The sequence below is a fragment of the Lissotriton vulgaris genome, chromosome 12 (assembly GCF_964263255.1).
Source record: "Lissotriton vulgaris chromosome 12, aLisVul1.2, whole genome shotgun sequence".
NCBI classification, from domain to species: domain Eukaryota; kingdom Metazoa; phylum Chordata; class Amphibia; order Caudata; family Salamandridae; genus Lissotriton; species Lissotriton vulgaris.
Window position 1 is genome coordinate 261,865,154 of NC_141700.1, and position 13,406 is coordinate 261,878,559.

At 42.3% G+C, this 13,406-nt stretch overlaps 1 protein-coding gene across 1 annotated transcript in view; it reads left to right on the forward strand.

Moving 5' to 3' along the window:
• The window catches only part of CNGB1 (cyclic nucleotide gated channel subunit beta 1), a 1,326,699-nt gene that overhangs the window by 1,044,172 nt on the left and 269,121 nt on the right, over positions 1 to 13,406 (forward strand). The gene's annotated exons all lie outside the window — the stretch shown is intronic.

A 13,406-nucleotide genomic window follows, 5' to 3' on the forward strand; every position in this document is an offset into this window, starting at 1 on the left:
TTCAAGATTACATCAGTCAATTCCTGTACTTAAACATAGTCAGGTGTGATTTATTTTTTTCAAACGAGGACAGCCCTGAAACCCCTCTGCTTAAAAAGGGATCATCTTTGTTCATGTAAAAGCAAGACTAAGAGGTCTATGTACAATTATTATGCAAAATTGTGTATTAAACCTTTTACATTCTAAGCCCTGGTTGAGTGGCTTATTCAAGTTACTTATTTAAGCAACTCTCATACTGGTAATCTATTATGCTGCTTCATCCTAATTAATGTATGTCCTTCACACCTGACTGCAGTAAAGAGCAATATGTCAAGTGTAAATAGACATGAGGCAAAAAAAGCATGACAATTCGATAACCACCCCATGCCCTACTTCTACCATAACCTTCTGAGGCTTCCAGAAGACTTGTACTTACTCTCTGTCCAGAGGGGACAGGTCGAAGGAGGACATTATAAATCATGAATAACAAAGCAAATGCATTACACTAATGGAAAAATACAAATTGACCAGCGCTGATAAGAACCTGGGCAACTCCAAAGTAGGGGCTATCTGGAGCTCTGATTGGAAAGGAGACCAAAGTCTCAGGAGGGCTTAGTGGCCCAGTAGTAGAAAACAGTGCTGCATGGCCCACTTAGCTGTACTTTCCCATTGAGACCAGTGAGTCCCGGGGATCATGGTTAAACCATGTAACCATAGTAATCAGGTACCTGTAGAATAAAAAAAAAACATTCTAGGGGTTCACTGATGCACCGGTTCTTAAACCAACAAAGAAGAGATTGGTACAGAAGCTGGAATATCAAAATAACAAGTTTATTACCTCACATGAGGGAGACTGCATCAATACGGTACCCTCAGGCCACTGTAGGAGGCAGTCCATGGAGTACAGACACCCTGGGTCTTTTATGCCCAGTTCATAGCTGAGTTAGCATGTAGACTCAAAAAGAGAAGGTACAAGTGTGCACATGAATAGCTATTACACATATAAGGACTAACAGAAAATACTTAGTCAACAAAGTAGGAGGAGTAACAGAGTTGTTGACATCTGTTAAAATAGCCTGACAGTTACTCTAAGAGCAGGTGCATTCTACCAGCTAGGCCTTTCTGAGCATGAGCAGTGCTCTGGCTCAATACTGAAGGAGTTAATTATAGTTCCTGACTCAAGTGAAATACAAGGGCAGGCAACAGTGAAGAGGGAGAAAGCATATGGCAAGTACATGGCTAACTAAAATGGCTGCCAAAAACAAAATGGCTTCAGCTGATGCTAACAGCCATTACAGCTAATTTCCACAGATGGCTGTTTTAGCGTTAGCTGAAGACATCCGCTATGAATTAATCGAAGCATGGAAGTTATCCTGCACATCTATCCTAATAATCCATTAATATCCTGATCCATTGCTAGGTGAGCATGTATATTCTAAACATTTCGTTAAGCTGCTATATATAAGGTATAGACAGGAGCACAAAGGGAACAGAGCATTGGTTCATAATGAACACACAGATATCAGGAAAAAATAATGGCTATTATTACAAACAGAACTATCAATATTTTCCAACCCCAAGCAGAAAGTAAATCCCAAAACCATCCAGTCCAATTCTAAGTTTCAGGGCTCCAATATATTTCTATATTTCAGTGATCATCTATTTCAACTTCAGAATAGCCAACAGCATGTCTAATATAAAATCTTAATAAAAAACATTTTTAATAGACCTTTCCAGTATTTAAGGAGGGCTAGGGTATCACTTGATATGCTCAAGAGGCAGGCAGAGTAGTATTTATTAAGCTGTCCGCAAAACGTTTCTCTTGCATAATAAACATGCCTAATGCAAATATTAAAGCAATTAGACATATTGTTACAAAACAATCTTCACTCCAGGGGACCAGGAGGACAAAACGGGGTCATGGGAATTAGGACGAGGAGCCGCAAACGGCTGCTCCTCCTCAAAATTGGACGTCCAAAGGGGTACATTGCTAAAAAGTACTTGAATAAATAGAAGCCGCTGTACAACCAGCCAGAGGGGAGTCTTCTCCCTGTGTCCGTCTGAGCCTCACAGGCAGGCTCCAATCATTCATCAAAAGATATTTTCCAACGGTGGACCTGCACAACTTGCAACACAAGAAAACAATCATGGCCCAGTTTTAAGGAAAACGTTTCTTCTTCCAGGATAGGGCAATCACCCTCCGGGGGAAAATGACCTCAGCGATCCTGTCCAGTGTCTCAGGCAGTGCACTAGTTTTCTTCACTTTAATCTAACAGGCCCATGGCAGAAGTAAATTCTCAAAAGCGATCAACTCTATTCTGAGCCTCCGGCAGCCAAAACAAGCAGACGTGGTCCTACCCATAACGAAGATTTACAAACTGCAATGTGTTCCAACGGCCACTTATGGCGCGGAAGTCTGGGGATGTACAAATTGCAGTGGGATCCAAATAGAAGAAAATAGATTCTGTAGAAAAATCCTTGGGGCCCAAATCTCTTCTTCAACCTATATATGTCATAGGGAATTGAATTTATGCTATGTAGAGGACTTTATCAGGTCCCGTCCAGCTATATTCTGGTTAAAAATATGGCAGAACCCTGCAGCAATCTTAACAAGAGAGATAATTGTAGATTGCCTTAAGTGCGACAAGGGCAGCTTCATACCTTGGGTCGCTGCAGTCAGGAAAATTTAGCCAGTGTGAAGCTGGAACTTATTTTCTTACGTCCCCTAGCCCTAGAGGGTATAAGCAAAAAATCACTTAGGGTGGCGCTGTACGATTTGTACAACAAAGAAAGATATAACACTGAGCGCCTAAAATCATCGGTTGTTAGGTACATGCCCCTTTTGGAGGTACCGGGCACCCAACCTTATATACCTCGTAAATACCTCTTGAAGAGTATTGGGCGATGGAAAAGGAGTTTACTATTCCGCCTCAGGGATGGCTGCATAAAATACCTACTCTGTTTCCCTTTGGGATATAATAACAACCTTGAGCAGACGTATTGCCCTTGCGGCATTGGTAACAAACAAACAGTGATACACTTTTTATTCTTTGCAAGTTTTATGTAAAGTACTCTAAACAGTATTTGATTCCGTACTTTAAAGCATCGGCCATTTTTGATTTTAAATCAGCACATTTTGAAATTTTACAGCTTGGAAGTGATGATCTGATTTGCCGTGTAAGTGCGTTCTTACAAGCAGCGGTACGCTCACTTGCCTCCATGAGCGAATCTTAACGTGATAAATGTACTTAATATTGCCCAGTGAAATATATCTATCATCACCTCTTTTTCTATATATAAACTTATCTTACATCAATGTTGTCAATACTGCCCATAAACAAAGCACTTTATTTGATTATGTTACTGCTATTATTGGCATGAACAGGAATGGATGGTCATAATTAATCATACCTGCTCCATGCTGCCAATGCTGCTACATTTATTGCACTTTATTCACAATATGCTGCTGATTTTGTATCCTCGCCTAACTTTATATTTGTACTATGTTGTTAATGCTGCTAGATTGTGCATGCCCGTCCAACCATTTTTTTTTTTTAAACCTTTATTGTGCAGATAGGAGCATCCAAATACGGGCCTACAACCAGTCAGGCCGGCCACGACACATTATGAGAAGCACATAAATCAATAAAGAGGTATCCCGGTAGCACCCAGCATTGTGTAAGCAATTAGTTCAGTCTGAGAAAAGCTGAGCACGACCGCTGAAAACAGGATCAAAGAAGGTTAATTTTATAATAGGGAGTATGGCAGGATCAGTTGCAGTTTTTAATCATCTGAGTTCCCATAGCGGGCTACGAAGCAAGCATCAAGACATAAAGGCATCGATAAAGACGGTTATCAGCAACAGTTCACATCAATCAGGATATAGACGCCATATTTCAAATCAGTGCCCACCGTGACCCGTCGCTTGTCCACCGACCACCTAATTATCGTACTGATACATAACGGAGGAACCAGAACAGCAACAGTGGTTACAATCATCCTCTATACTAACCTAAATAATAAGAAAAAAGGGAAGGGGGGGGGGGGGGGAGTATTATAAAGAAGAAAAGAAAGAACGCTGCGCTGCTGCACACGCCCCACAGCGATAAAGGCGCGCAAAGTGATTGAGGATCCCGCTATCGGGGTTAGGGCGTGCAAGTCATAATATATGTGCAATCAATACCGTAGAAAGAAGAACAATTCGCCCCCCATCCCCACCTGCAATCACACCATGGGAGACACGCACAGACACGGCGCCCATATAAAGGGATACAAAAGAGCCATTGAACTAAGGGAAAAAAGAACAGATAAGAGGCCCCAACCCACCCCGCCCTGCACCCCTGCAGAAGGCTACGGCCTACCCCCCCAGCAGCGTGCCTGTCGCCCTACATAGGAAACCCGAAATATAGAAAAGTCAGAGAGAGGGAAAGGAACAAAAGAGGCAAAAAGGGAAAAGAAACCGGGGGGGGGGGGGGGGGGGGGGGGAGACCATCAATCGAGTCGTTCGGCCCTGCCTCCCGCCTTCCCACACATTTATGCAACATCAAAACGAGATCGACCCAGTCTCAGGTATCATAGACCCTCAAAGGAATCGTCCATATTATCGTGATTGGGGGCATTCCTCATCTCCATCCGTTAACCAGTAGTCCTCCGGGTTCAGTCCGGCTCACCCCTGTCCTTTCCTAGTCATCGCCACCATACGTGATAGAGTAGTGGGCATCAAACATTTCAAGGTGGAGAGGCCACTCGATCGGAACAAAACGGGAAAAGGGTGTAAACCAGAGGACCCCGGCAACCAGCAACAAAGCAAGAACTTTTCGCGGCAGTCCAGACTGTCCATTAGTGACAACAGGAGCAGCAAACAGTGAGGGTGCAGTCTCGCCGCAACAACGGGACCTCACCGAAGCAGATCGAATCGGCAATCCATGTCGCTCCCCGAACACTCGAGCAGGAACGGGCCCCAGCGTGGAGCCCACACCCGCGCCCGCCATAATCAAAGCCACCTGGAGATTCGGGGCCGCAGGCATACAGTCTTGTCGATGCACGGCGGCAGCACTCCCCGCAGCAACTGAGGGGGACGAAGCAGGGCACACTCGAAGTCGAGCCGCGTTCATGAGGGACGGCCCAACAAAAATGGCGGCAGACCGTCTATCTTGCACAGGGGTTGACGGGGGCCATGGCCGCATGTAAAGACTGCAGGGCGTCAAGGACATCGCCAAGCGTGGGCTCACGCTCACAGGACCAGGCCCCCGTGCACTTCAGCGACACAAGTTCGCCGCCCTGAGTAAATCCGTGACCCAGGGCGTCGGCCGCCATCTTGCGGGTTCAGCCGCGTCTCCACACGCCTCAACTTCTGGAGCGGGCTCTCAAGCAAGGCCACCGCTGGAGTTCACTTGAGCCCCAGAAATGGCAACCTGGGTGCAGAAAGGAGAGCCACCAAAAGGGGGGTCCGCCAGCACCACCGCCCCATGGGCGTCACACGCCGACTCCGGGCGCAGGGCTTCAAGATGGCCGGACAGGGCAACAAAGGGGGTATCCTCCTGCGCGGTCTTCCCCCATCCACGGCGTGCCGCGCCCTACCACGGGGCCCCCCGGCCGCTGGACCGGGCCCGGTCAGTCTCCACCGGCATAACCGCACAACGGCCTCTCACAGCCCACCCCTCTCCTCCACCAGGGGCCGCCGCCGACACCGTCACTCCGGCCGACCCACACAGGCAAGTCTCCGGTCTCCACGCCGCGAAGGCCCTGGATCAAGCAGGAGCACAGCTTCGGATCCGCAGCTCACATGAGCCCCCGGGTCAGACGGTGAGTACGAGCGTTGCTTCACCTTTCCGTTTCTTCCCGAGTGTGTCGTCTCGGGGCAGGATGCTTAGCAGGATATGTGTGTTGGGCAGGAAGGCTGGCGGAGCCGAGCTACAGTGCGGCCATCGCGGTCGCGAGCTTGGCTCCTCCCCCCGTCCAACCATTTTTAATGTTATTTTTATCATTTTATCTGGAAATTTATAGTTGTAATATTGTATTTGTATTGGATTCTAATGTGGATCTATGCGCTCTTAAACTTGTACTGTATTTTTCCTGCTGGTGGTGATGAACTGTGCTTTTATAGATACTTGTATCCGAATAAAGATTATTTGAATTGAATTGAAATTTAATCTAACAGGCATCAAAGGCACAGCACCTGTACCCTGAACTCAAGTCCTTCCCTTACTCCTGTATTGCTCCGCTGGCGCACTGGTCTTTTGTTGGGGCCACATATTGTACCCAGTATGCCCAGGCACCTCTTGATCAACAAACAGAGGTGCAGACTTGTATTCACTTGGGGACCAGGACTCAGAGGCCTGATGCTGGATATCTGAAGGAACCCTTGTTTCAAAGGGGTCACCACAAGCAAAAGCCTCCTTGCCGTCCTTGTCGGTCTGTGACTCTCTCAGCTGGGCTTCAAAAACTTGATCCACACAAAGAATTCTCCATCCTGATTTGTGACCCCATCTTTCGCCCAAGACAGTAGCAGGGGAACACACTTCTTTCAGTCTTCCACCTTCAGTGCTGTTATAGTTGCCAGCAACGTCTATGCTGGTTCCCTTCACCTTGGTTTCAATATGGACTGGCGCTCGCTGCTGACTCCCCAGGCTGGATCAGATGTCCAGGACCCTCTGGCAATGGTTGTAGGGCAGCAGATATCTATTGGTGGACAGAACAAAAAATCTTTAGACAAGGCATACAAAGAATCTATCCACAGAGAGGATAGTCTATTTCCAAAATACTTATTTTGGCTTGGGGCGCCCCATACATAAGCAAGGCACCCAAGAACCACTTCATCTATTTGAGAGTAAAAAAAAAACCCGGACCTATGAGTGAGTATAAAAGGAACTTTTGGTGAACTTACAAGAGTAAAAAGTTACACTATTTGAAGCAGCCAAGGAAGTCTATGTTTATTTACTAAATTTTGAGGGAAAAAGAAAAACAATACGGACATACTCTAAATCCTTACATTTGTGTATTCCTATATTATTCATCTGAAGAACCTCAAGAAAGGGAATCTTTAGAACAAGCATTCTTTTGTGCTTCTTGTCTTAACAAGCTTCTGTTTCATAAGTCCTAACCTTTCACTACTTTTACAGGACTGCAGACACTTCTAAAATGATTTTGCTTATGTAAAAACACCCACATTTTACACTTAAGACCATGCTCTCATGTTATAGGTGCAGCGGGAAAATCTAAAACTGCTAATTTAACGGGGATTCTTATTACATAAATACCAATAACAAAACCTCAACATAGTGGGTACATTAATTTCTCCAGCAGAACCTATTGTGGCAAACAAACTCCTATAAAGCAATATATTCCTTCAAAATGTTTGCTGAGGTCTGGACTATGTAACATCATTTTTTCAAAGAAAAAAAACCCTATTCACCAGCTCTGATAAGGGCTGTCAGCTCAATTACACAGACTAATAAGAGGCTAGTAATGCCTTTGCAAAATATATGTAGCTTGAGAATAACATAAACAATAATGGCGTTATCACCTGAGAATTTTAGAAACAAAAACTACCCACATATAGTTCCCCTTTAAAGGTCAAATAAGGGAACAGTAACCTAGACTACTCATCCTTTCATAATTTCATCAGACAGGATGGGCAGCAACATGGTGTATTTTTTATTCATTTTGTTAATGCTAACAATTTTAAAACAGTATTACTGAATAGCCAATTAAACGTCTCATGGCCGTTCCTAAACAGCTTACACAGGCTCAAGAGAAAATGAGAAAAAGAGAGAGAGCACATAAATCAAGAAAAATTACAATGTGTTACCATTTTAGTTACCCTTAATTTGCCCAGGAGCTAATCTCCCTAATCTCCTCCCCTCATTCAACTGTAGATAACCTGAAAACAGGTGACCTCCTGTCGACAATATTTACCTGAGCTAGCTAGAAAACATTAATAACCAACTACCAGTTCCTTTAGCAATTGTACTAGTTTAACATGAGGGCGCATTAATCCAAACTGACGTTGAAAATGCTTATTTGATTTTAAATACTATATAAAACCATAAAAGCAGCAAATACCATGAACAATTCATATATACATTTCTTCATGTTTTGAAAGATAAAATACATCAAAGCAGTAGCCTTCAAAGTACATTAATCATTACAATTATTCAGTTGTTTTAAAAAGTTATACTTCTCCTTTTTCTTAATATACATTTAAAAAACCAGTCATGATTCCAATAACATACACATTTTCCAGTATTTGTAAGAATAAAAAGGCCGGGCGACATTGCCTCCATGCTCCTTGTTTTAAAAAAGGGATAATCCATCTAGCACATTCGTTAGCATAACATTTACAATAGAGGGTCACATGCATTGTGGTTTGAATGGATAGATTATCACACGGGCATGGGCAGAGCTGTCTAGGCCAACCATTTGTGGTTGGGAAAGATACTAAGCGATGAAAACTGTCAAACCTGAACCTGGTCAGGACGTATCTATCATAACCACCTAGGTACACTACTAAATATGGTATGGTTGTATGGAGCCACAGGTCAAGTTCAGTTAATGTCGAAGCACAGTACTTTTATTAATTTCCAGCCCAATTCTTAGAGACTCAAAGTGGTTTAAACAAAAACTCATTAGCTCTTTTCTAGTCATTGTACACATTATACCCGGATTAGTGTAAAAATCTGATCTTCTTAGATCATTAGACAGCTTTCTTATGTAATTTAACCAGGGTTTTTTCCAGACTGTTCTAATCCCAAAGAGTCTGTTAAGATTTCTCTATTTAATGCCAAAAGTGGCGACGTCCAGACTCTATGCCACAGTAGCATAGGCTGTATTTTAATCACATCGGCAATGTGGGAAATCCCCAGTTCGCTGTGACAATTAAAAACCGACGTACTTTGGGGGACAGCTAATATAAATCTTAAAAAAGCATTTTCTATTACCTGGATAGAGGAAACATCGTAGAACACCCAGATTCCTGCCCCATACATAGCTATACTTAAGCATTTAGCTTGATACATTTTTAGCAGGATTCCCGGGGGCCTTTTACCCATTTTCTGCTAAAATAACATCACAGTCGCAGAATGCAGACTGAATTTCATCGCCTCCTTATTGTAGCCCTTGCACAGTAATCTTTAAATTAAAAGTATTATTTCTATATACATGGCAGAGCTATGCTTTACACAGGGCCCACATACATTACTGCCTTTCCTTTGCTTCTTATGAGTGCGCAAAACCTGCCTGGTCTTTTGCCAAAGATAAGAAGCAAAGTTTCTCTTTCTCTTTGCGCTGTCATCCCTTCCTTCAGAATCTTTTCCGAGGTCGAAGTGTCGAAGCAAACCTATTAGAAAAATCCCTCCTATTTGGGCATTTTGCTGGTCTACTAAATACAGAACTCAACCTCTGCCCCTTAAACCTGCTGTCCCATGTCTGTGCAAGGCTATTTTCATGCGGCAGGACTGCTTTTAAAAAGTAACCTGTGCCCAAACTAGACTTTGGTGGTAGGGGCACTTAAAAAGGAATATCCTACAATGTTTTGGCATATTAGGGACCGCCAGGGTCTCCCCTGGATATCCCCGGGATGGGGTTCAGAAATGTATCAGGTACACCCTTATAAAATTAGTTTTTATATGCCTGGGTAAAGTGATATTTCACATTTCACTCCCCACATTGTGGTAAAGTACTGCTCAAATTCAACTTTGATACTAGGAGCTTATATATTTTTTACAGTAGGAATATAAAGCTCATAAAAAAGAAAAAAAGATTTTAGTGCAATTATTGTTAATATATATTTTTTTATGTAGTCCTTTTTTAATAATGATCACTAACTCTTTTAATGTTTCCACATATGAAAAGCAAGCCACATTCCTTTCCTTTGGCCTTTAAATGCATTTATTTATTACACTAAGCACAGAAGCTTTACTGACACATAAAATAGTTTGTGTGGCTTTTTAAAGGGTAGTAATTATTTACCATCAGAACAACAAATGTGCTTATGTAAAAAAGCAACAAGAAAGAAAGTCCTTACTTTTAATCCTTTCTCTTTTATCCAAAATAATGAAACTGTATTTCTATCTTTTCAAAATCAGTAGTCTTTTAACAGACGCCTTCATATCACGCTGTACTAATTTATAACCTAGTTCCCACAGTTTGGTCTGTAGGTTGAGGCTGGGCATAGCCATGTGTAGTTTATTCAGCTGTGCTTTACGACCAGGAGGCCTCAATTTCTATGACTTTTTCATAAGAAAAACCGTTTGCTGTATTGCAATGTCCTGAAAAAGTTTGATTCCGTCTGTTTTGACAGACAGCAGCGTTAAACAGCTGTTTGAAAGCTCTTTTTCTGGTGTTGGAATTTTGAGCACGGTGTAGTCTATTTAAACACATGCATTCCATGCCAGCACAAATCTATTGTCTTGTAATGTGGAAAAAGGCACGTTTATTTCAGCAGCAACCAATTTACTGAGATGATGTGAATGCCTTTTATTATTAATATCTAAGGATAATGCTGTAACATTTTATATTGAGTCCTAGTTATGCAAAGCACACAAATTCGTAGTTTTTTTTTCTGTGAGGCCTATTTTTTCCTATTGAGTGTTAATTCTAATCTTTCTTTACCATTGTGGTAATATTTACACATCTATACTTTGTTACTGTTTCACTTTTAATAATAGCATGCAGCTATTTAGCATATGTTATATCATTCATTCCTTGAATTTTAAAATGTACTACTTTCAATGACATTTGCAGAACACAATAGTGACAACAAACCAAATTGAGCTCATTCCACACATTTTCAAGAAGGGGGCCATACACTCAGAACACACAACACTGCTTGTTAAGGCACGCCGTTCTTACACAAAAAACATAGTCACTACACGCTGAAACAAGTACTTCACAAGCCACATAGACACTCAAAAAAAACAATTAAACCACAAATCTACACTTAGGACAAAAGCAAGAGACAGCTCAGAGACTGTACTCAAACCAAACCATTTGTAAATACGAATTGTAAGTCATATTTACAAATGAAAAGGACTCTAAAAAAAGCACAGAGATTACACCAAGACAAATAGACAGCCAAAACACTGCCATGTTAAAAAAAAACAACAGGCTCGAGCCTCAGACCTTTTCCAAAATGCACCAAATTACCAGTTGGGCTGGCAGAAAACTCAAAAGCACTCTATATCGCCATTTATGAATGTTACTAAGTGCGGAGATCAGTACTGATGGAGTTAATTATAGTTCCTGAGTCAAGTGAAATACAAGAGCAGGCAACAGTGAAGAGGGAGAAAGCACATGGCGAGCACATGGCTAACTAAAATATGTGCCAAAAACAAAATGGCTTCAGCTGATGCTAACAGCCATTTCAGCTCATTTCCACATACCGCCACAATGTCAAAAGGATACCCACTATTATGCATTATTAATACCAACCTCTTCTACCCCATTAATGGCAAAACAACTCAAGGCAAGGGTGTGGTTTGGGCCAAGACAGATTCAGTGCTCATTCAATAGGATAGGAAGGTTGGTGTGTTCTCAAAGGCCGATCCCCTACTTGCTAGTTGCCTGCTTCTAATGGAGAACAGAGGTAAGAGGAGACACAGACATCCCTTTTCCTGTGCCTGTTGGGAACGTTTCTGTGCCCCCTGACTCTGAAAGAAGAAGAGTCTGTAATACATGTTCCCATAGACTGGAATCTCAGCTTTCTGGAAAAAGGAGATGGTGAAGAAAAGGAGATCACATTCCTGTCATGCCTGCCCTATGACTTCAACCACCAATGGTGTAAGAGAGCCTTAAACAGCCCATTACAAATAACAGTGCACAAGATCGGAAAACTCCCTCCTCAGATTAAAACTCAATGTGCATGGTGCATCATGCCTTACAGCACAGACCCCCAAAGCATCACTCTCTTGCGATAAAGAAGGCAGCCTCCCAGAAGATGCTATCTCTGAAGGAGCTACCAATGAGTTGTAAGTACCCAATTCACACAAGAACTGGAAATTCCGTAGGGTCAGGGCTTTTCATAGAACCAGCAAGGAATGTACTCAAGGCACCAACCAACCACATTGAATAGTAACTATACTCTTCTTTTTTTATTTCACTGATGTCTTCATCAGCACGGCATTCAGAACGAGAGAAACCTAAGAAAAGAAGGCCTGGCTATTTCTCAGGGGTGTCTGGTTTGAAAACTGAATGAAACAACTGTGAAGATTGTCTCGGCAAATTTGATGTCAGTAATCGTGAACCTAAATGTCAGCAGTGTGCAGTCAAAGTCTGGTCAGAACTATGAAATACTAATTTAAAACATTTTCAAAACCTCGCTCCCAGCATCTGGGCAAACAAACAGATAATTGCTTTAGAGAATTCAAAATAGATGTTCCGTAGAACTGTAGCAACGCTAGATAACTTACTGTACAGCTTTTGGTAGGTAAAGATGTACACAAAGTTTAAAATGGTGTAAATAGGTTAGCTGTTCAATCAAGAAGAGCAGCTGCTTTACTTATGGGCTGCTGATACAATCGCTGAATATAGAAGTAACATGTTTTTTTTTATTTTATAAAAAGGTGGAAGGGGAGTTTGACTTTTGGGATGGCATGTCCCACCAGCAGTTGCCAGAGTAGTAGGAAGCTTCCATGTTCCATTAGGTGTGTGCCACCACCAATAGACATAAATACACAGCAGTTATTTGACCAGTCAGGAAGGTCGTAAAATGGTAAACAGAAACCAAATATGAAAAGAATCCGCTTATAAACCCTGTGGACTGGAAGCAAGAGCAGTAGTTTTGGGTTTAGCACTCCTTACACCCACTTATGTCCTGAACCATTGCATACCAGCCATTAGAATGTATGTTATGATACTGATAATGTTAGTGTACGTCTTCTTCCTAGCTGATGGGAAGGTGTTGGTATTGTTGTTTAAATATATTGTGGTTACAGCTATTCCAAGAAGTGTTGCCATAAACTCCCTTGGAATAATTACAACATCTTGCATCAAAAACCCTCAAACCTCACAACAAAGTTATGTACAAGGTACTATGGTTTTTTGGCTCCAGGGTTTGGTGGTCACAGCCTCTCACAATATAATCCTGCACAGCAATTCTCCGTTTTCTGTGTGGTGTGTTAACATCACACTACCGGCATAGCACAAGCAAGATTTAGAATCTTTTGTCCTTAAGTAGTGTTCACAGGACAATCACCAACACTTTACTACAAAAAAATGCACCATGGTTCTTTGATTTCAGGGTTGTATGTTGCTCATTACATGCCCATGTTACCACAAAGAGAGTTGTCTTCAGGTTGAGTGTTCACAGTAACCTCCCACAGGTATTGCTACAGTGACTTACTCTCTAGTTCCAGTTTATTGAGAGTCCCCCACCGCCCCCTGGCCATTTGCTCATTTCCTCTTGCCTTGTTGACGCTTATTTGAAGAGA